This window comes from Equus przewalskii, chromosome 22 (genome assembly GCF_037783145.1).
Source record: "Equus przewalskii isolate Varuska chromosome 22, EquPr2, whole genome shotgun sequence".
Classification (NCBI taxonomy): domain Eukaryota; kingdom Metazoa; phylum Chordata; class Mammalia; order Perissodactyla; family Equidae; genus Equus; species Equus przewalskii.
In genome coordinates, this window is record NC_091852.1 from 50,676,622 (window position 1) to 50,704,305 (window position 27,684).

Genomic DNA, 27,684 nt, shown 5'->3' on the forward strand with positions numbered 1-27,684 from the left:
GGGGCGTGCAGGGAGCACAGGTTGGGGGATGGGAAATGTCGAAGAAGAGGAAAGGCAGCTGGAGGATTCCTGCTGTAAAGCCAGCTACCCCAGGGGGCAACTGGAGTGAATTCTGCAGGGAGACTGGAAATGCTGAAGACACACCTCGGAACCAGGGAGCTGGGTGCTCGTCTCGTCCTGGGCTGCGGGCTCCGGGAGAGCATGGTGGAGGCTGGGCTACCATGGGAGGACGGAAGGGCCTTCACCTGGGCTTTGGAGAATCCCTGCTCTTCCGTGTTTATGTTAAACCCAAATGGTTATGATGTCCAATAAGCAGTTCGGATTATGAAATACTCATAAAGATCCAGCATTTCGCTGGAGATTAAATTTAGAAATACCCCATGGCAGCTGGGGTCTCAAAGTTGCAGAGCCCTAAAATGAGACAAGAAGAAGTAAGCCAAGGGCATTCCTCTTGCCATCTCTATCGTCAAGCATAATTCTCCATAACAGCCCTGTGCCTGAATGTAGTCACAGGCCTGGTAACTAGAGAAAAATAGTGACCCTGAGGATTATGCCATCAGCATGACTCTCTATGATGGAAATGTCCATCGTGTTGCCTGGGAGTGAAGCGATCCTCACTTCAGGAGACTGGGAGGTGGTGCCTTTCAGTTTGTTTTCTGAGAGATCCATGTTATGTTGCTAGTCAACAGCTCTGCTTTGACAACTTTCCTTTCCTATAAATGCAGATCCCAGTGAGAGTGTCCAGTGTTTCCTGACTCAAGTCCAGAAGGAGCAGGTGTGCTCACCGGGTGAGTCATGCCATCAGCAGCCAGGGCTGGGCCACAGCTGCAGAGGCGCTGAACGGAATAACAGCAAGCTAGGAGAAGGACCAGGCCTCTGGGCTCACAGCTACTTGGAATTTGGGGATTCTGATAAGTTTGGCTCCTGTTTTTCATTACTGCTAAAAGCAATGGCACCATGTGGGGTTCCAAGGAAAGTTTCTGCTTTAATAGATGAGTCTATTTTTTATCCATTCATCCATCAATGGGTATTCATGTTGTTTCCATGTCTTGGCCATGGGTAAAAAAAGAGCGAGGGAGAAATAGGGAATGTTATTCAGCCTTAAAAAAGAAAGAAATCCTGAGTCAGGCCTGATGGTCTAGTGGTTACAGTTCAGCTTTCTCGCTGCTTCAGCAGCCAGAGTTTCTTTCCTGGGTGTGGAACCACACCACTTGTCTGTCAGTTGCCATGCTGTGGTGGTGGCTCACGTGGAAAAACTAGAAGGACTTACAACTATGTGCTGGGGCTTTGGGGAGAAGAAAAATAAAAAGAAGGATTGGCAACAGATGTTCGTGCAGAGTGAATCCTTCCTTGCAAAAAAAAAAAAAAAGAAACAACATAGATGAACCTGGGAACGTTATGCCAAGTGAAATAAGCCAGTCACAGAAGGCAAATATTGCATGATTCCACTTCTACGAGGAATCTAAAATAGTCAAATTCATAGAAACAGAGAGTGGAATAGTGGTTGCCAGGGGCTGGGGGACAGGGAATGGGGAGTGGCTGATCAATGGGTCTAAAGTGTCAGCTACGCGGGGGGATGAGATCCACTGCACAACACTGTGCATGTGCTTAACGACACTGTATTGTGGGCTTAAAAATCTGGTAAGCTGGTAGATCTTCTGTTAATTGATTTTACCATAAGATAAAAAATAGATGAATATTTGATCAAACTCAAGGCCTTTCTTACTTCCTTTTTTATTCACATTGTATTAACACCTGAGCTCTGATAAGCAGCTGCTGCCAGTTTCCCAAGTCGGAAAACCTCCTTGACCAAAAGCACCTCCAAGGAAGCTCCTACATAAAGGAGGAACGTATCGATGTGACTGTATGGAGGATACCGCTTCACTGTAAATAAATGCATTCACAACTAAGTCAGTCATCAAAATGATGAGAACACCTATAACTGTACATATTTCATTCGAAGGTCCCTGTCTTAAAACAGTGATGTGAGAGAGTCTTAAAATACCTTTAGGGAGAAGAGTAGCTTCTGGGGCTGAGGTCCACATGTTCAACAGCCTTATCGACCGCCAAGTAATGTGCAGACACAAAGTTTAGACAATTATGGCAGAGGCGCTACACTGGCAGGCCTGGAAATGGGAAGAGGAACTTGGAGTCCTTCCTCAAATTATTTATTTATTTTTATGTGTTTATTTTTTTTTTGAGGAAGATCAGCCCTGAGCTAACATCTGCCGACAATCCCCCTCTTTTTGCTGAGGAAGACTGGCCCTGAGCCAACATCTGTGCCCATCTGCCTCTGCTTTATATGTGGGATGCCTACCACAGCATGGCTTTTGTCCACACCCGGGATCCGAACTGGTAAACCCTGGGCCACCGAAGCGGAATGTGCGCACTTTACCGCTGTGCCACCGTGCTGGCCCGACTCAAATTATTTTTTTCATCTACAAGAACTTATTCATATAAGAGGAAAACAGGCTGAGCATTCTGATTTAGGACACTGTTTTAAAGTTATATTCTGCACTTGACATGGCCTTTTGATATCAGTGCACTCTGATTATAATGCTAAATAAAAACAAGGGAAATTTTTCCTAACTACCACTAGGATAATGGCAAAGCCAAATTAGAGGCAACGCCACAGCAAAGAGCTATGCTGGATGAAACGCTGAGTCATGCTTGTGGGAAGTACAAATGTGGTTTCACATTCCAAGAGACATATTCATCATCACTCTTCTGGATTCTCTCCTCGCTTGCCCCCTCGATAACTCCTCTTTCCCTGCCCCTCGACTCTGCCTTTCCACGGGGTCCCTGACAGGCACTTGGCAGGGGAGGCTGCTGGGCTGACAGTCCTATGCCGCAGCTGCCCTGGCCACGAAGCGAAGGATGCTGCCGGGCTGCGTCAGGGCCCGCCCAGTGCAAGTCACTCTCTGAAACAGCAGAGCTGATATCATCCTTCCAGGAACCCTGCAAAAGAAGCCACCACAGATACGGTAAGATGACAGCAGCTTTCGGGGACTAAGATGACAGACAGTTTGTCCTGGCCGCATGCCCCTGTTATAAATCAGAAAGCAAACTTGTTCATCCAGATGAACCAGGATATAGAAGAGGAGGGTGAGTCACTCCATTTCATCCCAGCTCTTCTTACCATGCCTTTCACTCATTCTTTCTCCTACATATGCATTTCACCTTACAGAGAATTTCTGAGAATAAATGGACCTCAGTGAAGCTCCAAGAAAACAGTGTTAGATATTAATATTATTATTATTATTCTTAAATCATGTCTATAATAATGTCTCATTTGGGGTAATCAAGCTGTTTGTGAAGAGTTGCTAACTAAACAGCTATATGACTCTCTGTGGGAGATTGTATTCTTGCCCAGGAAATATTTGCTCCGCTTCCCACATCCCCAACCTGCCGGGGAAGATGCACGCCCTTGTACCATAAGCGAAGGGCTCAGTGACTTGCTCTGGCTTGCTGCAGCATATGTGGCTGTGGATTTGCCTGTCTGAGCAAAGACGTAAACACACTTGCTTGTTTGGCTCAGCCTGTGTGCTCCCACTGTCTGCGTGGGAACCCTCTGGTCCAGAGAGTGGCTCTTCCTCCAGCTGAGAAAGACATAAGAATCTGCCCTCTGCCCACCTGCCCCCTGCAGTAGGACTGCCAGGGCCAACCTGCAAACCCAGTGAGGAATAAAGACACACAGGCCGGTTTAAGTCACTGGAAAAGGGAGTTGCTTGTTGCCGCAGCAAAGCTGACTTGCCTATTTGCTCATTGACTTACAATATCATTTCAGAGTATACTTTTTATTTTACTGGTCTTCAGTCGTCAGTTATATCAGCTAGTTATTGCAACAGTAATGTTGCATAACAACCAACCTCAAAATTTCAGTAGCATACAATCATATGTATTGAGATCTTACACATCTGTGCACTGACTGGAGTAAACTAACATGGGCTGGGCTTAATTGGGGTGAAGTGGCTTGGGCAGACATCCTATTCCTGGACCAGCAGGTTATCCCAGGCACAGGAGCCCAACCGTGCAAGCACGCTGCAAGTCTCTGCCGTGTCGTGAATGCTAACATCCCAACTCACGTGACCAAGCCAACATCAGTGGACCAGGGAGGTATGCTCCTCCTTGGAGGCAAAGGGCAATGTCTGAATATTTCTGAAAATAATCTAACTTGCCCCACCAGTTAGTCCTAATATTTTACTGGGAGTGCTTGTTTTTTCTTTTGCGTTCTGCTTCCTCTTTCCATTTCCAGGTCAAAGGACTTATACTAAAAACACACACTTTATAACGTGCATACAGGCTGCCTTCAGAGGACTTCTGCCACTGACCACTTATACAATGTGGCTTCCTGTGACTTAATGAACTGCTCATTCTCTGCATTCTCTATTTAATATTGATCAAGCAGAGTGGAACATACTGAACAGCACATATAAAACTATGACCTAAATCTGTGCTGTTCAATATGGTGCCATTAGCCACATGTGGTTATTAAGCATTTGAAATGTGGCTATTATATTAATATAATTTTACATATAAAATGCAGCATTAAAATTAACTTTACCTGGTGATGTCAGGGAGAAATGACAAGTAAGGACCTCTGAAAGCCCTCACCTTCATAAAAGCAATGAGACCACTGGCAAGAATGGTCAAAATCAACTTTTTCAGAACTCTGGAAATTAACTAAAGGTCATTTCAAGAAAAAGGACCAAATCCTGTTAGAAATAAGTCTTGTAGCATTTTAATTTGCTTTATTCCATCTCTCCTCTCCCAAGCTCCACAGTGCCCTTAAAAACCACCAGCCTGTGATCAGGGGAAAAACAAGCAGCCTGCAGGCACTGGAGGGAGCAGAGTGGAGGTCTGTCTGGGGTTTCCTTTGAAGACTCACTCACAAGTCTTCTCTCCATTTTACTTGACTCAAAATTTGTCCCGTACCAGCAGGCTTTTCCTCACGAATGTTTGTCTAAAACATTCCGAGGCAATCATGGAGCATTGCAGCTGCCTAAGGCAGTGGAAAGCAATTGGACAAGCAAGTGGTTAACCAAAAAGCTTAAAAATAAAAACTGGAGAATGAGATGTCCATGGGAGGTTTAAGAAAGCTCTAAGATATTTCTAAGTATCTAGAAGGCCATGCATATGCATATACATAGGGTGGTGTGCAGCCTCAGGAAAGTCCTTAAGAACCCCTAAGCTATCACCTCTGGATGACCTTAAGGCTCTGTGCCAACAGAAAGAAAAGGTGAGGCAGAGCTGCCAGCTGCCTGGTTGAATGTTCAAAGCATTCCCCAATTTGCACACAGAGCCCCTTGGCAAAGACTGGGAGACATATTGCTTCCCGGTAGTTAAGGAGACTTCTGTCTAATCATTAGCTGATCACTATACTAATCGAGCAGAGACTTCAGTGACCAAAAAGATTTTACATTATTAACTCAAAATAATCACAAAACAAGCAACAACAAAGCAACAAACAGCACAACAACAAACCCTGGGAAGAGGACAGATTCTGATTTCCAGAGTTGCCAAATAATATTATCTAAAATGTCCAGTTTTCAACAAAAAGATTATGAGCCAGGAAAAGAAACAAGAAAGTATGGCTCATATAAGGGGGAAAAAGAAAGCTGTTGATAGAAATGGCCCACAAGGAAGCCTAGACATAGAACCTACTAGACAAAACCTTCGAATCATCTATTTCAAATGTACAGAAAGAACTAAAGGAAACTATGCTTAAAGAACCAAGGGAAAGTCTGAGAATGACATCTTAAGTAGTAGAGAACATTAATAAAGAGAAATTATGAAAAAGAGCCAAATGGAAATTCTGGAGTTGAAAAGTACAATCCTGAAATGGAGAGTTCACTAGAGGAGTTCAACAGCAGATTTAGGGAGCAGAAGAAAGAATTAGCAAACTTGAAGATACGTTAATTGAGCTTATTCATTCTGTAACAAAGAAAAAAGTGAAAAATGAACAGGGCCTTGGAGGTCTGTGGGATGCCCTCAAGTGTGCCAACATACACAGACTGGGAGTCAGAAGAAATAGCGAGAAAGAGGCAGAAGGAACCTTTGAAGAAATAATGGCTGAAAACTCCCCAAATTTGATAAACAACAATAATTTATACATCCAAGCGGCTCAATGAAATCTAAGTAGAACAAACTCAAAGAGATCCACACCTGGACACAACATAATCAAAGTAACAAAAGTCAAAGACAAAGAGGGAATCTTGAAAGAAGCTGGTCATCATGTACAAAGGACCCTCGATAACATCAATGGCTGATTTCTCATCTAAAACAGTGGAGGTCAGAAGGCAGTGAAAGGACATACTCAAAGGGCTGAAAAGAAAAGCTGTTAAGGAAGAATTCTATATTCAGCAAAACTGCCCTTCAAAATGAAGGAGAAATTAAGGCATGCTGAGATAAGAAACAACCTGAGTGAATTTTTCATGAACAGACCCTCTCTATAAGAGATACAGAAGGGAGCACGTCAGGCTGAAATGGAAGAACACTGGACAGTAAGTCAACTCCACACTAAGAAATAAACAGCACTGATAAAGGGAACTACATAGGTAAAAACAAAAGGTGGCGGGCCAGCCCTGTGGCTGAGTGGTTAAGTCCGCGTGCTCTGCTTCAGTGGCCCAGGGTTTCGCTGGTTCAGATCCTGGGTGTGGACATGGCACCACTCATCAGACCATGCTGAGGCAGCATCCCACATGCACAACTAGAAGGACCCACAACTAAAAATATACAACTATGTACCAGGGGGCTTTGGGGAGAAAAAGAAAAGAAGAAGAAAAAGAAAAGATGGCATGAATGCACTTTTTGTTTGTAACTCCTTTTTCCCATTCTGACTTAAAAGAACACCACACAAAGGAATAATCGTAAGTCCAGGTTGATGGGCACACAATGTGTAAAGATCTAATCTGTCACAATAACAGAATAAAGGGAGGGACAGGAGGAATATATAGGCACAAAGTTTTTGTAGACTATGGAAATTAAGTTAGTATTAATACAAATTAGATTACAAATTAAGATGTTCCACAAAAAGGGGAGCAGAGAGCAAGGAGTGCTGGACAAATGTTCTGGTTTCAAGGTCCTGTGGTAGAATCACAAGTACATTTGTTTTTTATTGTCAACCTAACAAATTACCATAAACTAAGTGGCTTAGAACTGCACACATTTATTATCCTACGGTTCTGGAAGACAGAGACCAAAATCAGTCCCAGTGGCTGAAATCTAGGTGTTGGCAGGGCCACATTCCTCCTGGAGGCTCTGAGCAGCAATCCATTTCCTTCGTTTACCTGTTTCTAGAGGCTGCCTCTGTCCTCGGCTCATGGACCTTCCCACGCGGACCCCTGCTTCTGTCGTCACGTCTCCTTCTCTGACTCTGACCCTCCTGCCTCCCTCTTATGAGGATCCTTGTGATGACATCAAGTCTACTGGGTAAGCCAGGATCATCGCCTCATCTCAGACTCCTTAACTTCATCACATCTGCAAAGTCCCTTTCACCGTGGAAGGTGACATATTCATAGGTTTCAGGGGTTGGGAGATGGGCGTCTTTGGGAGCCACTCTGTACCCAGGCACAGCAGGCATGAGTGATTTTGAGATCTTGCTGCAGGCTGTCACAGTGCAACCAGGGCTGAGGCCTGCCCAGGGAGGGCGCAGGGCACTCACAACCAGCAGGGCATTCAAGTCACTTGGGGCCTCTCTCTCTCTCTCTTTTTTTTTTTTGGTGAGGAAGATTGGCCCTGAGCTAACATCTGTGACAACCTTCCTCTATTTTGTACATAGACACTGCCACAGCATGTTTTGGTGAGTGATGTGTAGGTCTGTGCCCAGGATCTGAACCCGTGAACCCTGGGCTGCTGAAGAGGAGCATGCAAACTTAGCCACTATGCCACTAGGCCAACCCTGGCATCCATCTTTTTGAGACAACGTCTCAAGTAATTCTGTTGTGCATGGAAATGTGCCCCACTGCCTGGAGGGCAACCCTGGGCCTGGAGATGGGAAGCAGCAAGAGTGGCAGAGGAGGCCACCTCTGGGGAGAGCTGACAAGTGTTGCCAAGGAGACAGAGGCCATGTGCAAGGGCTTTGCTTAGGGTTGAGCTCGAAGGAAATAACTTTTTCAGAGCAAACGTACACAGCTAACAGAGAACAGTTTGGAGGTGAACCAGGGCCGCCATAACACACCACCACAGAACAGCAGGCTTTAACAGCGGACGTTTATTGTCTCCCAGTTCTGGAGACTGAAGTCCGAGATCAAGGTGTTGGTTTCTAAGGAAGCCTCTCTCCTGGGCTTGCAGACGGCCGCCTTTTCCCTGTGCCCTCACCTGGCCTCTTCCTTGTGCCTGCAGAGAGAGAGATCTCCGGTGTCTCTTCCTATAAGGATGGCAGTCCTCTCAGAGCAGAGCCCCCTTCACGACCCCTTAACCTTAATTCTCTCCTGTCTCCAAATACCGTCACACTGGGGGTTAGCGCTTCAACACGCAGATTGTCGGGGGGACACCATTCAGCCCATAATAGGAAACCAGCAAAGATTTGACCCCTGGGGAGAGATGCGGAGCCTTCAAAGATGGAGAGACGTCTGCAGGACTGGATTGTCGAAGAATCACCAAGATCCTTTCTAATCTGGTTCAAAATGCTGTCGGCAGGTGTTGCTGTAACGAGTGTTGTTTAACGAAAAGTTATGTGGAGGAAACTGCATGTCGTCATTACCATGCTGCAGATTTAAGGCGCAAAGTGAGATCCACCTTCTTTTTGAAAGAATTCAGTACCACATTCAGAAAACGGTGAAATTTTATATTAGAAGTGGAAGGAACTCTGAGGTCATCTGGTAAAAAAATAACTAGACTCATAAGGATACTTGGTAGCTCCTCAAACTTCTCTTATTCCATCTGAAAATGGAAACCGCACCTCTAGTCCCATGGCCTCACATTCAGGTGTAGTGAAGATTAATGAAGGAAATACAATCTGACAAAGCAAAGTTTTATAAGCAAAAGGCCAAAAAATGTACCTCTAATTAAAAAGAAAAAATAGATGAAGAAAACTATGTTTTAAAACCTAACTGCTTATTTTCACACTTTTGATTGAGTTAGATGAAAGATGCAATTAACTACCATCCTTAAAAGTTGACTGAAACTCTCAAAACAGACAATTCTAATAGTTCCTAGAGAGAAAACTCAGAGAACATGGTTCTTAAACCCAAACTTCAGCAAGCCTTTCCACCTCCACCCCTTGCAGCCGCGCACGTCCACCGTGTGCCCACACATCTCAACGTCATTCTCCCATCGCCTGCAGACTTTATCAAGGGGGTGAGTAGCAGCACAAAAATGTCTCTACAGCCATGCTGATCTCTAAGACTTCAAAGCAACAATCCTCGGCCACAAAAGAAAAAAGAGAAGAGAAAAGGCAAAGAAAGACCGCAAGTAACCCATCTCCAAGTTGTCATGCTAATCCCCTCTCTGAGCTGTAGATTAAAGGACGCTGCTGTCTGGATGGTCTATGGCTTCAAATTATGGATGAGATCATCAAGAAAGCTTAACCTGGAACTTTGCTTCACTATCCCCCTTGGCAGAAAAAAAATAGCTGCCTATTAGATGTGCTGTAAAGAATGAGAATGGGTCCTATGCGTACATAGAAACATCAATAATAAAATATCAGTAACTTTGCTGATGTTAGAGACCACCACTCCCCAGAGATGGGAAACATCCAGTTAGCTGTGCATTGCACACACAGCTTCATCCCAGCGTCACTGACGGACATTGTGGGGTGGCACCTGCAGCCCTCGGACCAAATCCACCACACCCTGTTGGTGCACGGCCTGTGATCCGGGAATGGTTTTTTTTTTTTTTTTTAATGAATGAGAAAATGTTAAAAGAAGAATAATATTTCAAGACAAATGAAAAATACATGAAATTCAAATTCCAGTGTCCTTCAATAAAGTTTGGTTGGAACTCAGCGCTGTCCATTCATTATGGAATGTCTGTGGCTGCTTCCAGGGGACACAGGCAGAGCTGAGTAGTTTCAACAGAAACTGGATGACCCGCAAAGAAGTTTGCTGGCCCCTGGTGTAGACCCTGGTCCCCTATCTTGGCTGGACACTAGAGCCTTGTGGAGACAAAGAGAGCCATGCTCAGGCCTTTCAGACAGAGTTTTGTTTAAAGTGATCAGTAAGGGTTTCCTGACCGGTGGGTCTGGAAGCCAGAGCATCAGCGGGCTCTACTTCATTGCACACTTACAACCTCACCTTGGCCATCCCCCCCTCCCATGGCCTTCTCCCGAGCCTCCCCCACAACTGCTGGAACTCTCCTCTGGTGGGATTCTTCGGACAAGAATGCCTGCCCAGGAACCACAAACATGTGCACACACGTGATCACATGAACATACGTGTGTGCACAGGTGCACACACATGCACGCACTCATGTGTGCACACACATATGTGTACATGTACACATGGTGTGATTTTTGGAGCTCAAGAGTGGAAAGTAGATTCTACTAAATCCAGACTGTAGATTCCTTCTCCACGTAACACAGATCTCCCTTCTCTAACTGGAACGTCTCTCACCCTTGACTTTGACAAATAAGCAGTTGCTCATGGTTGAAAGGATCCTGTTTTAAGGTCTCAAGGTGGTTTCATTCCTTCATCCGCTTCTTCCACAGCTGCACCTCTAGGTGGCAGCAGAAACTCACAGTTGAAACGCCTCTTGTTAAGTGTGGGTGTGTGAGCGTGTCTGTGTGTGTATTTGTGTGCATGTGGTGTCTGTATGCATGTGGTGTGTGCATCTGTGTACATATGCGTGTCTGTGTGTGTGTGGTGTCTGTGTATGCACGTGGTGTGTGTATCTTCTGTGGACATATGTGTGTGTGTATCTGTGTGTGTTGTGTCTGTGTATGCATGTGGTGTTTGCATCTGTGTACATGTGTATGTGTATCTGTGTGTGTGTGGTGTCCGTGCATGTGTGTGGTGTGCGTATCTGTGTAAGTATGAGTGTGTGTGTCTGAGTGTGTGTGTGTGTGGAGTCTGTGTATGCACGTGGTGTGTGTATCTGTGTGTAAGTAAGTGTGTGGTGTAGCTGTGTCTGTGTATGACCGCGTGTGTCTGTTTGCAGTCTGTGTATGAGTGTCTGTGTGTGTGTCTGCGCATGTGTGAAGCACGGGTCTTTTAAATGGCCTACTGCCCTGTAGATGGCACTGGAAGGAAGCCTGTCCTGGGGCGCTGCACCTAGCTCTGTGCTGCTCACGTACGAAGGAGGGATAATGGCACGGGCAGTCCTCACTGCCACAGCAGCGGCACAGAGCACACTGTGCTTGTGGAGACACAAGCACCCCCGCACTGGTCGCTGGCTCAGGTGTGCCCACTCGGCCACTGATGAGGGCACAGGCGTCTTGCTAGAGTGTGGCTTCTATTTTCCTCGGGGGTGGAGGGCTGTCTGCTTTTCTCCACTAGGCTCCTTTGCTGTCACCGGCACCGGCCATGTGTCATCCTTTTAAACGGATTTGTAGGGTTCCCGCTGTGCAGGGAAGGGAGGTAATGGCGGGGTGCCACAGCCCCACCCCTGCGTGTGGGTGGGTGGATGCTAGGCTCCCTCCGGTTCCCTTTGTGGGAGCTGCCCTCAGCTGCTGACCCTCTGCTGGCATCCGGCAGCCAGGGGTGCCAGCATCACTTCGCTGATCTTCTTTGGAAATGGAAAACTCCAGCCCTAATCTTCTTGCCTGGGGCCTCTGATAAGAATGTTATGGGAGGGGGAGCTGATAAAGTCTTCCAGATTAAAATATTATTTGGTTTGTAGACAAAAAATTCCTGGGAAGAAAGGAAGGGTGCGGACACACGCAGATGCCATGTGGATGAGAGGGCCTGGCCCCCCAGAGAGGAGGTCTGCCCCAGGGCTTTCTCCATCTGTAAAACGGGCCACAATACCCCACCGGCCCCTGCGGAGCTACCAGGGTTAAATGAGACAGTGTGGCCCGGAAGGCTTTGTAAACTAAAGGCGCAAATGCAGTTTCTGGACATGATGTTAGTGGTGACACTGCTTCCGTGTGGACCTCTCAGAGAAGGGCCCCAGGCCCCTCAGCCTGGCTGATGGCCAGGTCTCCTCCCCGCCCTCCAACAGCCCCGAGGAGCTCGGCTGGCACTCCAGAGGCCCCAAGTCTTTCTGCCAGTTGCACCATCCATCGAGGACTGAGTGAAACCAAGAGCCAAGCATCAGCGCTCCCAGTGCCAGCGGCCCCTGTGCAGTCCAGTTCTGTTCCGCAGGTTCCTGCTTTGGGGACCCTGGGCTATCCGGAGGTGAACAGCAGAAACCAGGCTGCTGTGGCAGAGCTAGGCATCCGCACCAGACTGTGCTCCCATGGGAACACGGAGAAATTTGCCCCAGGGTGACCTTGTGTCCTGTCCTGCTGCCTTTGTTTATTTCAGAGCCCGGGAGACGGGGCTGTGCTGGGTCACCCACATTCTGGGCCACGGCCACTGTGCCAGGTTGCCCTTTCACCCTGGACTGGGCCTTCTGGAGCCAGCTCTCCTTCGGTTGTGAAAGACACTGGCTCTTCTGCCCAGGGACACAGCTTTGGCTTTCCCCACACCCCACTGGACCCAGAGCCAGGCTGGAGCAGAGGCCTTGCAGCTCTGAAACTCCCCACGCTGCTCCCAGGGAACGTGACCTTGGTCCTTGACTATCTGTGTCACAGGCTACAGGTATCCGGTTTCCTTCCCCCAGGCTCAGGCTGCAGGTGACAGCCTCTGTTGGGACACATCTGCGTGCACTGGAATTCTGGGGAGACTCTAGACACTACCTTTAGTGGGACAGGAGCTTGTTGCCCCAGAAAGGCAGCTCCACACTGCCTGCTGCCTCCGGGGCTCCCAGTGTGCCATGAGGCTTTCAAGCTAGCACACGGGCTCTCTTTAAGATGGACACATGCCTCTGTGTCCTCTGGCCTCTTCTCCACCCTTTTCTGGAGCCATAGGGGCAGGTCTGCAAGGGCTGCAAGCTCAGGGACAGCACTGGATTTACTTCCAGAAAAGCCACCTAGTGATGCATGGCTGCAGGGTGCAGCGTCTCCCTCAAGGTGACGTCTTCAACAGCAGAACCACGGAGCAAAGCCTATCCTATTTTCTCGCTCGGTCAGAGAAAAAGCAATCGTCAGAAAGACACTGGGCCTCCGAGACTTCGGGGAAATTGTTGGCCTGAAGCGAGACATCAGGGTTTCCGACCGCTCTGTGATGTTTTGCCCGGGTGAGTGTGTGTGTGAGCTGAGTGCACACAGGCCAGCTTATAGATGGTTTTCACTCTCAGAAAAATCACAATCTTGTTGGAACACTGAACAGAAAAAGAAACCGTGCCTTTCCCTCTTGCTCAATATTTTTTCTGCTCGTTCAGATAATAATAATATGTTAGCAAAGATAGTGTTCATGTGACCTAATACCAGCAACAATCAAAGCGAAGGTGGAAAAAAATGGCCATGGTGTGCCCAAAACCTAGCAGCTGCCGAGCACATGCTGGCATTCTCCACAGACGCTCCAGAAGCTCCAGATGCCTTCGGAATCAGGAAGACCGTGGAGCCCTGGGCTTCTGGTGTCACAGACCCCGTGGGGACTGCATACATCCAAACGTACTCAGCAGGCACTTGCTGATTTGGCTTGATTCGAAGACGTTTCTGTCCAATGTTCAACACTAAAAGAGAAGATTGACTTTGCATGGGGTGTAGTCCTCACTGTAACTAACAATTTACCACAAAAACAGAGAGAGCTCTAAGTGCATATTTTGCCAAGAGTTTACTAAGCCCAGCAGAGCCTTTCTGGGCAGAGATCTCTGGGAGCGTCCACAGGTAATGGGGCGGTGCCGGGGAGAAGGACCTGGGCAGGGCTGGGTGGCACCTGTCAGACGGGCACTGCCCGTAGAGACAGAGCGGCAGCCAAGAGGAGCCATCCGCGGCTGCCGGCTCAGTGATTTGTAAATAACGAGCTCCTGGTGGGAGGCCTGCGGGGCTCGGAGCATATGCTCTGACAGACGGGACGTGCATCAGCAGGTTTTAGAGTGCGCTCCGAGGACCTGCCAATCACCTGCATCCAGCTTCTCTGAGGCAACAAGCCTTTGAAAAAGGGAAGGAGTATTGGATAGCAGCTGCAGACACATTTCAGTGCAGGCTGACCTTGACCATGTAAGCTTTCTACCAGCCAGGAGCCCAGAGAGCACCAGCTAGGCTTCAGATCAGTCTGGAGATGTTCTACGCAGGGAACATTCTTGAACTAGAGCTGTGGTTCTCAAAGTGGGGTCCCCAGACTAGCTGTAGCAGAGGCAACTGGAAACTTGTTAGAAATGCAAATTCTGGCCCATTCCACACCTGCTGGGTCAGAAACTCTGGGGTGGGGCCACAATCTGTGTTCTAACAAGCATCCGAATGGGTTCCTAAACAAGCTAAAGTTTGAGAACCAGTGAACTAGCTCCTTATCCACTTAAGGACCAGAACTGTGTTATCTGCTCTTTTCTGTCCTTCTTCTTAGGCCCAGAACATTAATGGGCACAAAGTGTGATCCAAATAGATATATTTGGAGGGAACAGAGAAAGAAAGGAAGGGACTCAGATAATTTCAGCTTCTCTCCTTAAACCAGGTTTCAGATGGAAAAGCTGAAATCTGAGGAAGAGAGCGCCTCTGTGCAGGTTTATTTGACACACTGCTCAGGAGCAAGATGCAGTGGACGGGACCAGCGCCCGCTCCTGCCAGACCCCTGGAAGAGCAAGTTCTATAGAGAAGTGGAGGACTACTGTCAGCCCAGTCTCGAATTCGGGAATATTCCACTTGAAAGATCAGGGTCAAGCCTGCAGCACTACAGACCTTGCCAGTTAGAAAGCAAAGCCAAGCCAAAACCAAACCAGAGCAGGTGCCAAAGAAGCTGTCACGGGATCTTTGGTCCAGCGTGGAGTAGTGGAGCATCCACCAGTGATGCTCTGCGCAGGTGCAAAGAGGCTGCTGCTAAGAGGTTGCTCAGCATCCCTGGTCCAGGCTTCAGAAGAGCAGCTACTGCCAGTGAAGGCCTGTGCAGACCCAGCTCCAGAAAGCCCCTGGGACTCCCGGGCAGGCCAGCTGTCCGCTCCTGCCATCCATGCTGAGACAGTGGAACAAGAATGAGCTTTTATTAGGCAGAGGATTTCTCCAAGTAACTTATGCCCACTGAGCTTTCAGTTTCTTCATCTGAAAAGTGGAGCTATTAATATTTCCCAAATACAGTTGGTGCGTGTTAAATGAGCCGTGCCCAGCATCTAGCATCTGGCACACGATGAGGCTGGTGGCTTGGAAATGTGAGTTGCCACCCATTAGATGGAAGGAAAATCAATTCAATCAGCCACGATTCTAAAAGATTTGTATTGTTGTTGATTCTAAGTGATTTATTGGGGACTTGAACTTAAATCTTTGCAAAGTCATATTTGATATTTGTTATATTTTTTCTTTACCATACATAGTAAGAGCAAACTTTTTCATGAAATTTTTGTTTCGGTTGTAGCTATCGTACCCGTGATGTGGTTTGCGTTGTGAAATACATTTCTTACTGAGAACTGTAGATAAAAGCATTTGGAAGCCATTGTGCTAGGTGGTCAACAGACGCTGGTCGTCTTCCTCTTTCCCTCCTCCTCCTCTCATCTGGCCCTCAGAAAGCAGGGTGGCCACTCTATCCCCTCTGGGTAGTTAAAAGGATTCTGCACCCAATTCTCGTTGGTGTTGGCGGGTATTCCTCACACCACCGAGCAGCTTGGTTAGGACACTGTCTACCCGGAGACAGCAGCAGACCCCACAGGTTAACAGCTCAGCCTACAGGACTTCCTTCTGCTTCAGATGCCATTCTTAAGTCCGGGGTGTCACCTGAGCTTCAGGGCTGTAGATGGGAGGTTCCCATGATGCCCTCCTTTGGATTTGATTAACTTATTAGAGTGGCTCACAGAACTCAGAGAAACATTGTACTTCCTAGATCACCAGTTTATTATGAAAGGATATCCACTTAGTTACAGCCAGACGAAGAGGTGCATAAAGCAAGGCATGAGGAAGGGTCAAGGACCGCCCATGCCCTCTCCAGGTGGCCACTCTCCCTGGATCTCTCCGTGTTCACCGAACAGGAAACTCTCCAAACCCCATCGTTCTGGGTTTTTATGGAGGCTTCCTCAGTTGGCATGATTGATTAAACCGTTGGCCTTGGCAATGGACGCAACCTCCAGCCCCTTCTCCATGGATATTGGAGGTGGGACTGAAAGTTCCAACCATCTAATCACATAGTTGGTTCCCCTGGCAGCCAGAGCCTCCTTAGGTGACCTAGGGGATTTCCAAAATTCACCCCATTAACGCAACGAGAGACCCCTTTGTTGTTGTCGTCACTTAGGAAATTCCAAGACTTTTAGGAGCTCTCTGCCAGACAGGGGACAAGGACTAAACATTCATATATTTCTTATTATAAATCACAGTCTCACTACTAACGGTGGCCACAGTTGAAGCAGAGTGATGGGGCATGGGTCACGACTTAAGGATACGGCACAGCCACTCTGCTCTCCAGAAGGAAATCCTGGGCCAGCAAGGTTCGAGTGGGAGCAGGACTCCACCTGCACCCAGCTGGCTCCAGTTGGGACCACGGGGCCTAGAGGAATAAATCGGGGCCTGGCAGGCAGCTTGTGGATAAAGAGAGAACAGAGTGGCCTCCTTCCATGCTCTTCTTGTCCCAGTTTCCTATCATGCAGGTAGTTAGAGAAGGAACGCAAAAAATGCATCAAGAGGTAAGGGTGGGCATGTGTGTGTGAGAGAGAGACAGAGACAGAGAGAGATTGAGACAGAGAAAGAGTGAGAGACTGAGAGAGAGACAAAGACAGAGAGACAGAGAGAGAGACAGAGAGACACAAAGGCAGAGAGAGAGAGAGAGAGCCAGAGATAGAGAAAGAAAGATAGACAGAGGCAGAGAGAAAGAGTGGGAGACAGAGACAGAGACAGAGAGACACAGAGACAGACAGAGAGGGACAGAGGCCTGGGCGTGTGTCTGGGACAGGGGGCCATTCGCAGCCAGAGCCACATCCATCCTAGTGTTGGAAGAGAAAGCAAACGTGAGCAACTCAACTCCTGGCTGCCGGGCCGCGCCCGCTCGCCCTGCGCAGCTGGCCGCAGTGGGGCAACATACATGTGGCGAAGCAGGCCCAGCTTTTGCAGCATAATGGCTGTCATGGCACTGAACGATGACCTTGAGTCCCCCCGGGAGCAGCAGCCACCTAGATTTACCACGGGGCACGCCCCGCTCTTGGTGTGCAGGCAGGCACCTGGCTTGGACACACGGGTCGGAGCCCCCCCCTCCACCCACTCCCTCCTTTCAGTTCAGACACTCCTTCTCCAGGTGGAACAGGGCTTCTGAGCAGCGGAGCTCAGAGCAACAGGACAGGAAGCGTGCACCCGACTTGGCCTCTGCTGGCCCGTGGTGCAATTCCTCAGGCCTCTTTCCTAGGAACTAGAAGGTTCTGGCCTGAGATGCAGGAAGGGAGGCCTCCTGGAGGCTGCCAGCTCCCCCTCTGGGGCCCTGCTGAGGGGCAAGACAGCGACAGGAGAAGAGCAGCTGGGCAGGTGCCTCTCGGGGTTAAGAAGGTGCCCTCTCACCTCAGGGCAAGCCCGGGTTTAGGCGTGCTGCCAAGCCCTCCCGTGAAGGCGGTGGGGCGAATCCTGCTGGAAGCTTCTCCCTGCTCTCTCCAAGTTGTGGGGCACTTTTAGAGGCTGAGTCACCCCATGAGAGCTGCCACCAAGACCGGGGAGAGGCAAGATGTCTCGGCAGATGGGGAAAACGCGCGTCTCATTTCCTTTCTCTGTTTTCCTTTTTGTTGTTTTTGGCTGGTTGAGTTTCAGCAGAAATACACTGCTGTTCAGCTGAAGACAAAGTTCTTACTCAATAAATTTTCTTTGCAAAGGGATTCTGAGAAATACTTTTTGGGGGGGACACCAAACTCTGATAGATTTATGTTAAGCAGATCTTTAAAACAATGATACGAATGAGTTAGCGTCACAGTTTTCCACTTGCATTTTCCCCTTTCTGGTCCCTGTAAAAGTTGTAAGAGTGTGCACTGGTGCAGTTGGCGGCACACTGACTGGGGTTTCGGGGTGGGAGGCAAAGCTGCAAGGAAGCTTGACCTTTAGGCCTGTGAGTGGGACATGGATGTTATGTCTACTTCCGGAAACCCGTTGTCAGAATACCTCCAGCTTTAGCTTCCAGCTCCATTTTTTTCAGGAATATGAATTGTTTTGTGTGGGATCCAAGCCCTCTCCATTAGGAATTCGTCCATTCAACAAATATGAATGGAGTGCCTTGACCACTGGCATTCCAGCCGGCCTCTCCTCTTAGCAGTGGGATGAAGCCTGTAGCACACACATTTATGACCTTGGCTGCACATTCAAACTATCTGGAAAGCCATGGAACAATCTCGATGTTTAGGCAATCCCATTTCTGAGTCCTTACCCAAAACTATTGAAAGCAGGGACTCTGCCAGCTGTTTGTAGAGCCATGTTCATAGCAGCATTATTCACAATACCCCAAAGCTAGAAACAACCCAAATGTCCATCAACAGATAAATGGAAACACAAAATATCGTGTATACACACCATGCAATTATTCAGCCTTAAAAAGAAAGGAAATTCTGACACCTGCTACAACAGGGGTGAACCTTGAGGACGTTATGCTCAGTGAAATAAGCCGGTCACAAAAGGACAAATGCTGTGTGATTCTACGTATACAAGGTCCCTAGAAGAGCCAGAGTCGTAAAGACAGAAAGTAGAATGGTGGATGCCACAGCTCGGGGAGGGGGGAGGGGAGCTGTTTAATGAGGACAGAGTTGCAGTTTTTCAGGATGAAAAAGTTCTGGATATGGATGTACATGTGACTGTATTTAGTGCCATTGAACTGTACACTTAAAAATGATTAATGGTAAGTTTTATATTATGTAGTTTACCACAAATTTTTAAAAATCGCAGTGTTTAGGCTCTGTCTCAGTGCAGTTTGACCAGCTTTCCTGGAAGCGGATCCCAGGCACTGGGTTCCACTGTGCAACCCAGACTGAGGGAGTGCTGTAGGTGGTTCCAAAGCTATGGACGTCGGCCGGCTTCTAGGAGGCTTCAGTGGCATGGCTGATACTTGTCTTGAAGAAGCTGATGTGCTGAAAATATGGGGAATAAAGAAATTCTGAGCACTTCTCCAGATTACTTGCAGAAGTAATGAGATCCTCGTTGGGGTCTGCCTTTATTCAACAGACATCTGAATTCACGTGGCTACCCAGGCTGGTGCTCACTTCACTTAATGCCCATGTGTTGATCACCATGTGTGGCAGGCATTCTGCTAGGTGCCGGGCCACCACGAGGAACCAACCCTACAAAGTCCTCTGCCCTCAAAGAGCTCCCATCCCAGTCAGGAACATGGTACAATTTTAAAAATGTGCAAAATTTATACCATGCATCTGAATGTGGTAACTGATATGGAAAAAATGGCACAAAGTAAAGGGGGATAAGAGGGTCGGTATGGGGTGGTTATGAGGGGGAGTTATTATTTTTAAAAATATCTATCTGGCTGGATACCATAAGACCAAAGACAAATAGAATATTCATAAAGACTGCACTCCAATGGTAATTTATTCCTTACAGGAGTAAGGGTCAGAGATTCTGGAACTATTTTACCTGTAGACAAGGGTTAAACACATCAGTAAATACAAGGTACATAACGAGATCCAGGTTTCTGACTTTACAGAGAAAGAAGCTACCAACAAGCGTGGGGAGGATGCTGGAGTGAACCCTGTCCTCTGGATTCCAGCCAGAGATCTCAACACGACCTCCCGTTTATTTTAATATGTGTACAAATGAATAGATACAGAAATGAACCTGTGTGTGTGTACATGGCTAATATACACACGTATCTTTTCCATCTCCGCCTGCTGAGAGGACCTGGAAGCTGTGACACCCCAGTAGCAATGAGCACACCCAGCACCCACAGCTTGGTTTCTAACACCTTTCTCCAATAAAAGGAACCAGGACTCCTTGGAGAAATGGTTGCTTCTAAGGCTGGGACAGGGAGAATGTAAGATGAGCTCAGAGCATCTTGTGGTGGTAGAAAGTAAGGAAGTGATTTTTTAAAAATGGGAGGGGGCAGGGATAGGAGCATGTCAAAGGAACCAACCTGAGAGAGCCACCAACTATCAAAACGGGAACAATTTTAGCAACAAAAATAAATAATGGTAGTATTTGATTATGCCCTAGAGAATAAAATAGTCATGAGTCCTTATTGATATAAATAAATGATTGAATACATGAATAAAATGGGAGAAGAGGAGCACATCTTCCTTGCCAAATGATTCTAGTCCATGAACGTGCAGGGACTGAGGGAAATGGAAATTACCATGAGATCACCACAGTCATAATAGCTGCAGACAAGGTCAAGACTTTGAGAAGCAGGACACTGACACAGCCTCAAAGCTTCTACCCCAATATATTTCCTAATTACTGTGTTAGTTTGAACATATGTCCACAAATTCTTCAACATCCCACCCTCCAGGAAGCGAAGCTGAATTGCCCTGCTCTAAGGACAAGGAAAGATAGTGACTTTGCAGTGGAGAGACCTGGCAGACGCCATCTAACCAGGTGATCAAGGTGGACATCCCAAGGTGGCAAGTGATGGTGGCATCATGTACCCCTTGATATGATGAGATGATACAGACACACCACCTCTATAGTATTCTCCTCCAAATTCATGGCTTCAGGGTAATCAAGAGAAAACACCAGACAAGCCCCATTTGAGGGGAATCTTACAAAATATTTGGCTAATATTATTCACAAGTGTCTCTAGACAAGACCTTGCACTTTTCTAGATCTCGTTTCCTAACCCGTGAACCGAGGGGATTGACCAGTAGCCACTTCCAGAGCTTTTATCCTCTTGTTTCATGTGTAATTGCAGGAACCAGCGACGGGGCTCCTTAAAGGGAGAAGTAGGGCATCGATGAGCATTACGGAGCCTATCTAGCAGCACCCTGTCTGAAGCAGTTCACACACAATCACAAATCAGAGGTGAGATGAAGGCAATTTTCCCTCCATTTACAATTACTCAGTAAGCTCAACATGATAGTTGACCAAACGTTATAAAATCCTTCTAGATGACATCAACAGCCGTCCCTTTCATAAACTGGAAATGCATGTGTGTGTTTTGATCCAGCAGGTCAGTTTATTGCTGTCTTACCATATCTGGAGGCTGACTTCACTGTGAGAGATGTCGAACCCTCCGGTTTCAGAGAATGTGGGTCCAAATCTAAATGATCAGCCTAGGCCTCCTTTCTCTAATCACAGCCAAGCACAATAGGAAAATCTTTGTAATTAATTCAGCTTAAAATTAATTTTTTCTCTCTTCCCAGGACAGGCAGTGAAAGGCTTTGCTTCTGATGACCATCTCCCAACCCTGCTGACCGGGGCTCTTGGGGGATGAGCCCCCGCAGGCACCTCCTGTGGGTCATGCTGCCACGCACTACCACACGGGCTGGGACCTGTAAGCAGGGTGAATGTAGGGGAAGCACAGGAACCCGGCTCGAGATGCGGCTCAGGTGGGCTCAGTCTGGCTGTTGGGCAGAAAGGTGCTCCATGCACAGAACGCAGCAAGGCCCCTTGACTGAAACCGGTGCCCACTCAAGACGCTTTCCCCACGACCAGCTTTACCGTCCTCGCAGTGTGAATTCTTGTTGTTACCAAGGGGTTCTAGGATGTTCTCTGACGTCAAATGCTGCTCAGACAGCAAAACCACATTTTGACAAATTTAAGGAGAAACAGACCAAAACCGTTCATGGATTTAATTGCTCATAAAACACAGATGGATTGAAAAGATTAAGAGGGAAAATATCTGGGCAAAATAAACTCGGAGTTAGTAAACACACAGCACATGTGAAAACTGTTTGAGACAGTGGGAACAAAGTACTGGGGTCAGATCACCCAGCCCCGTTAGTGATCTCTGATCTCGGCCTCAGGCAGCCAATGGCAGCATGAGTCCCGTGCAAGGCCCTGTACACTGCCCGTCTAATGGAGGGAAGCCCGGCCCCAGGACGCCCCAGGGCGGGAAGACCCTCCAGGAGCACAGTGCACCCAAGAGCCCTTCCTAATACACCAGGGGCAGCTTTCACAGCCCCCCAGGCCGCAAAGCATTCATATTGGCTGCTTTCCCACTGGCTCGTGGCTGTTCCAGTGAGCCGAGAGCAGGATCTAATCTGACTTCAGCTTGAAACAGGAATTACGTAAGAAAGTTAGGAGAATTCCTGGATTTGGAGCTCGCCCTTCAAATATACCTCTTTTGAAATATTGGTGGCCTTCTTAAGCACGGTCCGAGGTTCCTGACATTTGAGTTTCTAATTTAAGACTCACTTATTGGGGCTTACTTGCCTTCCTCAGTATTTCAGCCATTCTGAAAATAGAATTGGAGGACATTTTCCCAAATTTCCTTCAAGACATATGCTATTTTATCAATTATTTACTCAGAGTAATTACACCAGGAAATCATCGCCCTTCATCAGTTTAACCGCAGTTAATAGCAAATGCATAGATTCCTTTTGGAAGGATGTCTCACACGGTGTCTCAAATGGCATAGTGGAAAAACTTGAGCACACCGTCATTAGGGGCGTCAGTATCTACTCTCAGCAAATCCTATTGCCCCTGTGACATTCCAGGTTAGCTAAAACTGCATGTGGCTTAATGTTGCAAATAATATGATTATTTTATGAACGTTTTCCTGCAACAAGAACAGACCTAGATATGAAAAATGATGCTCAATATAGTAATCTGAAAGCTATTCTAAAAGTGAGTTAGACACAGCTACAACTATACTTGCTAGAAACAGTGTCCTCACTTAACCATTTTCTCTGTAATTTGAATTGCCCTCTTTTAGCATCTGTCAGCAATGAGGCATCTTGTTGAGCTTGTAACCCAGCAGGAGGGTAAGATAGTGTTTAAGATAATCAGAACTTCCCCCACAGCAACACACACATTATTTTATTTTCTATTCTTCCTGGTAAATCTCAGATATTTATCCTACTGTATGAGCTAAAATTATTTTCGCTCAAGGCTGCCCCATCTTCCTCCCAAAGAAGCATAACAAGAGATTGGGTTTCAAATGAATATTGCATTTGACCCTAAAGAATACCATATGAAAATGGGTGCCAAAATCCAGTGTTCAGGTTGATGTTGTTGACTGTTTTCTTTAAATCCCTTTACAGATGTCACCTCCCACCATACTCCTCCCTCCACTTTGGGACGAGTGTTTCTCATACTTCAAGAGGCAGCTCAATATTTGCCTTGTCTAGGAACATTTTCATGGTTCTTGTAGCATCTCATTCTGAGTTAGGATGCTTTCATGTGCTCCTATAGGACCTAGTGCCTACCTCTATCTCAAAACTTACATCATTTTGTAAGGGGCAATTTATTTGTCTATCCTGCCCACTGATTTCAGTGGAAGTCCAAGTACAGATCTTCTATTTCTGAGAATTCATACATAAACGCCTCCGAGCAGTCGACTGAAAGCCCCCTGAAGGCAGCCGTCTTGTCTGCCTCTCTCATTGTGATGTCTCCTGACACATGACAGATGCTCAGTAGATTTTTGTCCAATGAAGTAGCGAGTTTCAATTTAGTAGAATAAGTGTAATATACTCAGTAACTGATGCTGTCATAATTGTATAAATCTCTGGAAGGAAAAGTTTCTCTCTGGGCCAGATGTAGGCAAACTCTAGCCCACGGCCTACTTTTGTACCTAGGGCAGCCAAATGTGGCTTTTATAGTTTCGAATCATTTTTTAAAAAATCAAAAGGAGAACAACGTTTCATGATGTGAAAATTATACGAAACTCAAATTTCAGAGTCCACAAGTACAGTTTTATTGGGACCCAGCATGGTCATCCCGTGTGTGTCTGGTCTCACACTACAGCTGCAGACTGGACCAGCGGTGACATGACAGCTGCGTGGTCTCCTCGCTCTGCACTGTGGTGCACCACAGATCCATGGCTTCTCTGGTGCCACTTGTACTGTCGTCCTGTGACATTTTATTTTATTTCAGTACACTTCATCTTGTCAATCAAGAGAGGAGGAGGAAAGCAGACACCAAATGTCACACTTTCAGGGCACAGTGGGGTGGATTATTTGCTATGCTGAAGAATACAGAATGCATCGACATTACCAGACTAAACATTCATCACCAGATTCCCAACTACAGGCAGAAAACTAGAAAATTTAAAATGGAACACCTTATGACAGTGGAATTTCTCATAAAAATTATCTTTCTATAGATAGAAAGATAGATAGATAAATATGTAGATAGATAAATAAGTAGATAGATAGGTATAGATATAGCTACAACCAAAGTAAGTTTCCAAGTGTCTCGTTTATTAACCAAGCAAACAAAGCCATTTGGGGACGTTCGGTTAACTAGATTGCGTTTGATTGCAGCAGTTGAAGAAATGCGTCCAGAGAAAATGAATCTGTTTAAGAGCACCAGTTCTTTAGCGCGCACGCTTCTGTGAAGAGCTGAGGACATCAGGAGGAACCACAGTAGTCGATTTAAGAGCAAAATTATAAAACTATTACAGACAATTACAAAAGGCAAAATTATAATCCGTTAGATGACGATATGAGAAGTGATCTTTATCACTTTGGGGATGGGAAAGCTTTTTAAACAAGACTAAAATATTGCAAACCCATAAAGGGGAAGATTTAAAATTCCTATTTCAATAAGTTAAAAACTTAGATCATTCAATAGATATTATAATCTCATAATGAAAGAATGCAAATTAGAATTACCCTTTTTCAAGCAACAAAAATCCAAAATTTCAGATCTCACCAAAACGGCAAGTTTGGGAGGAAAGAGGTCCTCTCCTTCACCAGCCGTGGGAAAATATAGAATTTAAAATAAATAAATAAAATAAATCTAGGCCCTTAAGTTAAAAACTTCAATGATTTTTTTAAGGTATATTAGTAAAAATTGGAAAGATAAGCCATTTAACTATGCTATGATCCTGGTGACACATATAAATGATAAATTTTTATTATTCAGCAAGTGTACCTAACTACAAATTAACTATTAGAAAAAGGTTAAATTGCACTACAGAAATGGACAAAAAGATTGAACATCACTTTATATTAGACTCTCAGTGATTAGAGGAAGCCACTAGAGTTAATGAAGTTCTGAATACCATTAATCTCATTAAAAATCTGGGACATGCAAATCAGCATCAAAATGAGATGCCTTTCACTCTCATCCAACTGGAGACAACTCAACGTCTGATGACATCGTGTGGGTGAGGATGGAGCTGGAGGAGCTCTTGTGTACTGCCACTGAGAGTGGAAATTGGTACAGCTACTGTACTTTAGAAAACAAATTCCACTCCTCAGAATACCCTTAAGATACATGTGTAGCAGAATATAGAGAGACAGCATTCATAGAGCGTGGCTTACAATGGCAAGAAACTGGATACAACCAAAACTCCACCAAGAGCAGAAGGATAAATAAATTGGGGTATATTCATTTGGTGGAATTCTACACAGCGGTGAAAATGAATGAAATAAACTTAAAGCAACAACACAGATGAATTTCACAAACACAATATTTAGTATGAAGATGAGTCACAAATACCTGCTGTAGGATTATATTTACGTAAAATTTAAAAATATTCAAAACTAAACACTATGTTTTTAGGATACACACATGTATAGTAAAATTCTAAAGAAAATCAAGGAAATAAAATCACAAAATAAGGGGCCAGCCCCGTGGCCGAATGGTTAAGTTCGTGCGCTCTGGTTCGGCGGCCGAGGGTTTCGCTGGTTCGGATCCTGGGCGCGGACACGGCACCGTTATCAAGCCATGCTAAGGGAGCGTCCCCCATGCCACAACTAGAAGGACCCACAACTAAAATATGCAACTATGTACTGCGGAGTTTTGGGGAGAATAAGAAAAAAAAACACAGAATGACCAAGATAATGGATAGCTCTGAAGGAAGAGGAAGTGAGAAGAGATACGCTTGGAGGGGTGGCATCAGAGCAGAGTAGATGGGACCCCAAAAATGTAAGCATAGCTATCTATTCTTAAACGGATTGATGGCTGCAGGTTGTGGGTTTTATCTTTATTCTTTACATCTTAAACAAGTGTTATAAATATTTTTATTCCATCTGTTACTTATTAAAATTACTAAATTTTGAATTTGCTAATCTTGCATTAATGGAACAAAAACTGTTTGTTTATGGAGAATTATTATTTTAATGTATCATTGTATTCTATATTCTTGTATTTAATTTAGAATTCTGGCACCTGCATTCAAAAATAAAATGCGGTATCTAGTTTTCTTTATCAGTATTATCATCTTAAGCTGTTGATAAGATTGTTGCTAACTTCACAAAATAAATTGAAGACCTCTCAACTCTTTTGTGGTCTAGAATTATTTAAATACCCAGGTATTATCTGTTTTTTGTTTTGTTTTATTTCATTTTTTCAATAATGATGAACTTCATCTATTTTAAAAGTTCTTTCATTCTAAAATATAAGTAGAAGCAAAGGAATATTCAAGTCATTTAGGAGTTTTTTGATGCTGTTTTTAAAATGTAAGAATCTCCAACATCTTTCCCCTACGTGTTGAGTAAGGTTTCCTGAAGCGGAATCAGTGGGTTGCACGACTTTCAGGCCTCTCAGCCGGTGCACTGCTCCTTAGTGGACGTGGGCAAGCATTTCATGCAGAACATTCCCAGCTGTTCCGTGGAAAGAACTCAACTCACGCTCAGGGCACTCTTCATGTAGGAGTTCGAGTGCCTCAGTTCACCCACTGAATGACCCCAGCTAATGTGAGAGAGCAGCTCAGGATGCTGGGTTGAATGAGGAGACACAAAAAGAGAGGTCTGCCTTCTAAGCCCTGGAGACTGTGAATATTAGCTTATTTGTAAAAGGGTCTTTGAAGATGCAATCAAATTAAGGATCCTGAGATGAGGAGATCATCCTAGGTTACTGGGTCGGGGTTGGGGGTAGCGAAATCCAATGACAAGTTTCCTGATAAAAGACGGAAGAGGAGAAGACACAGGCACACAGAGTGAAAGGCGATGTGCAAAAGGGGAGAGACTGGAGGGAGGCGGCCATGAGCCGAGGAAGCCAGAAACCCACGGAAGCTGGAAACGACAAGGCAACAAGCCCCATCTAGAGCCTCCAGAGGGAACATGGACCTGCCAACACCTTGATTTAATCATTTGGCCTCCAGAACTGTGAGAGAATAAACTGCTATGACGTTAAGCCACTCAGTTTGTGGTGATTTGTTATAGCAACCACGGGAAACTAATAAAGATTGTTGTATCAGAAAGTGAGTTGCTTCTGTACCACCTCCCTAAAAATGGGGAGGGCATTTTGAAATTCGGCGGTGGGCAGAGACCAGATTAATTTTCAAGCACATGATAGAAAAAGCCTAGATTGCCTTGAAAAGACTGTTGATAGAATTATGGGTGATAAAGCCTGCAAGCGAGGGCTCAGGAGACAGTAAGGAGCACGGTGGAGAAAGCGTCTATGGTCTTAGAGAACACGTGCGTAGTCGGAAGCAGAACGTTGGTAGAATACGAACCCTAAAGATGCTTTTGCTGAGGGCTTGGAAGGAAATGAAGACCATGTTACCGGAAACTGGAGGAAAGGCCGTTCTTATTATGTAGTGCGGATGACTT

The 27,684-nt window shown here is 46.0% G+C and overlaps 1 long non-coding RNA gene across 2 annotated transcripts; it reads left to right on the forward strand.

The window, feature by feature from the left end:
• The first annotated feature begins 2,681 nt into the window (after positions 1-2,681).
• LOC139078374 (uncharacterized) lies at positions 2,682-26,408 on the forward strand. Of its 2 annotated transcripts, XR_011531297.1 has the most exons (4): positions 2,710-2,984; positions 7,300-7,431; positions 20,931-21,040; positions 21,382-24,596. It is a non-coding gene; the product is annotated as an uncharacterized lncRNA (long non-coding RNA). The 2 variants fall into 2 exon arrangements; XR_011531298.1 differs by lacking the exon at positions 7,300-7,431 and having other exon boundaries at positions 2,682-2,984; positions 21,382-26,408.
• Positions 26,409-27,684: the final 1,276 nt, after the last annotated feature.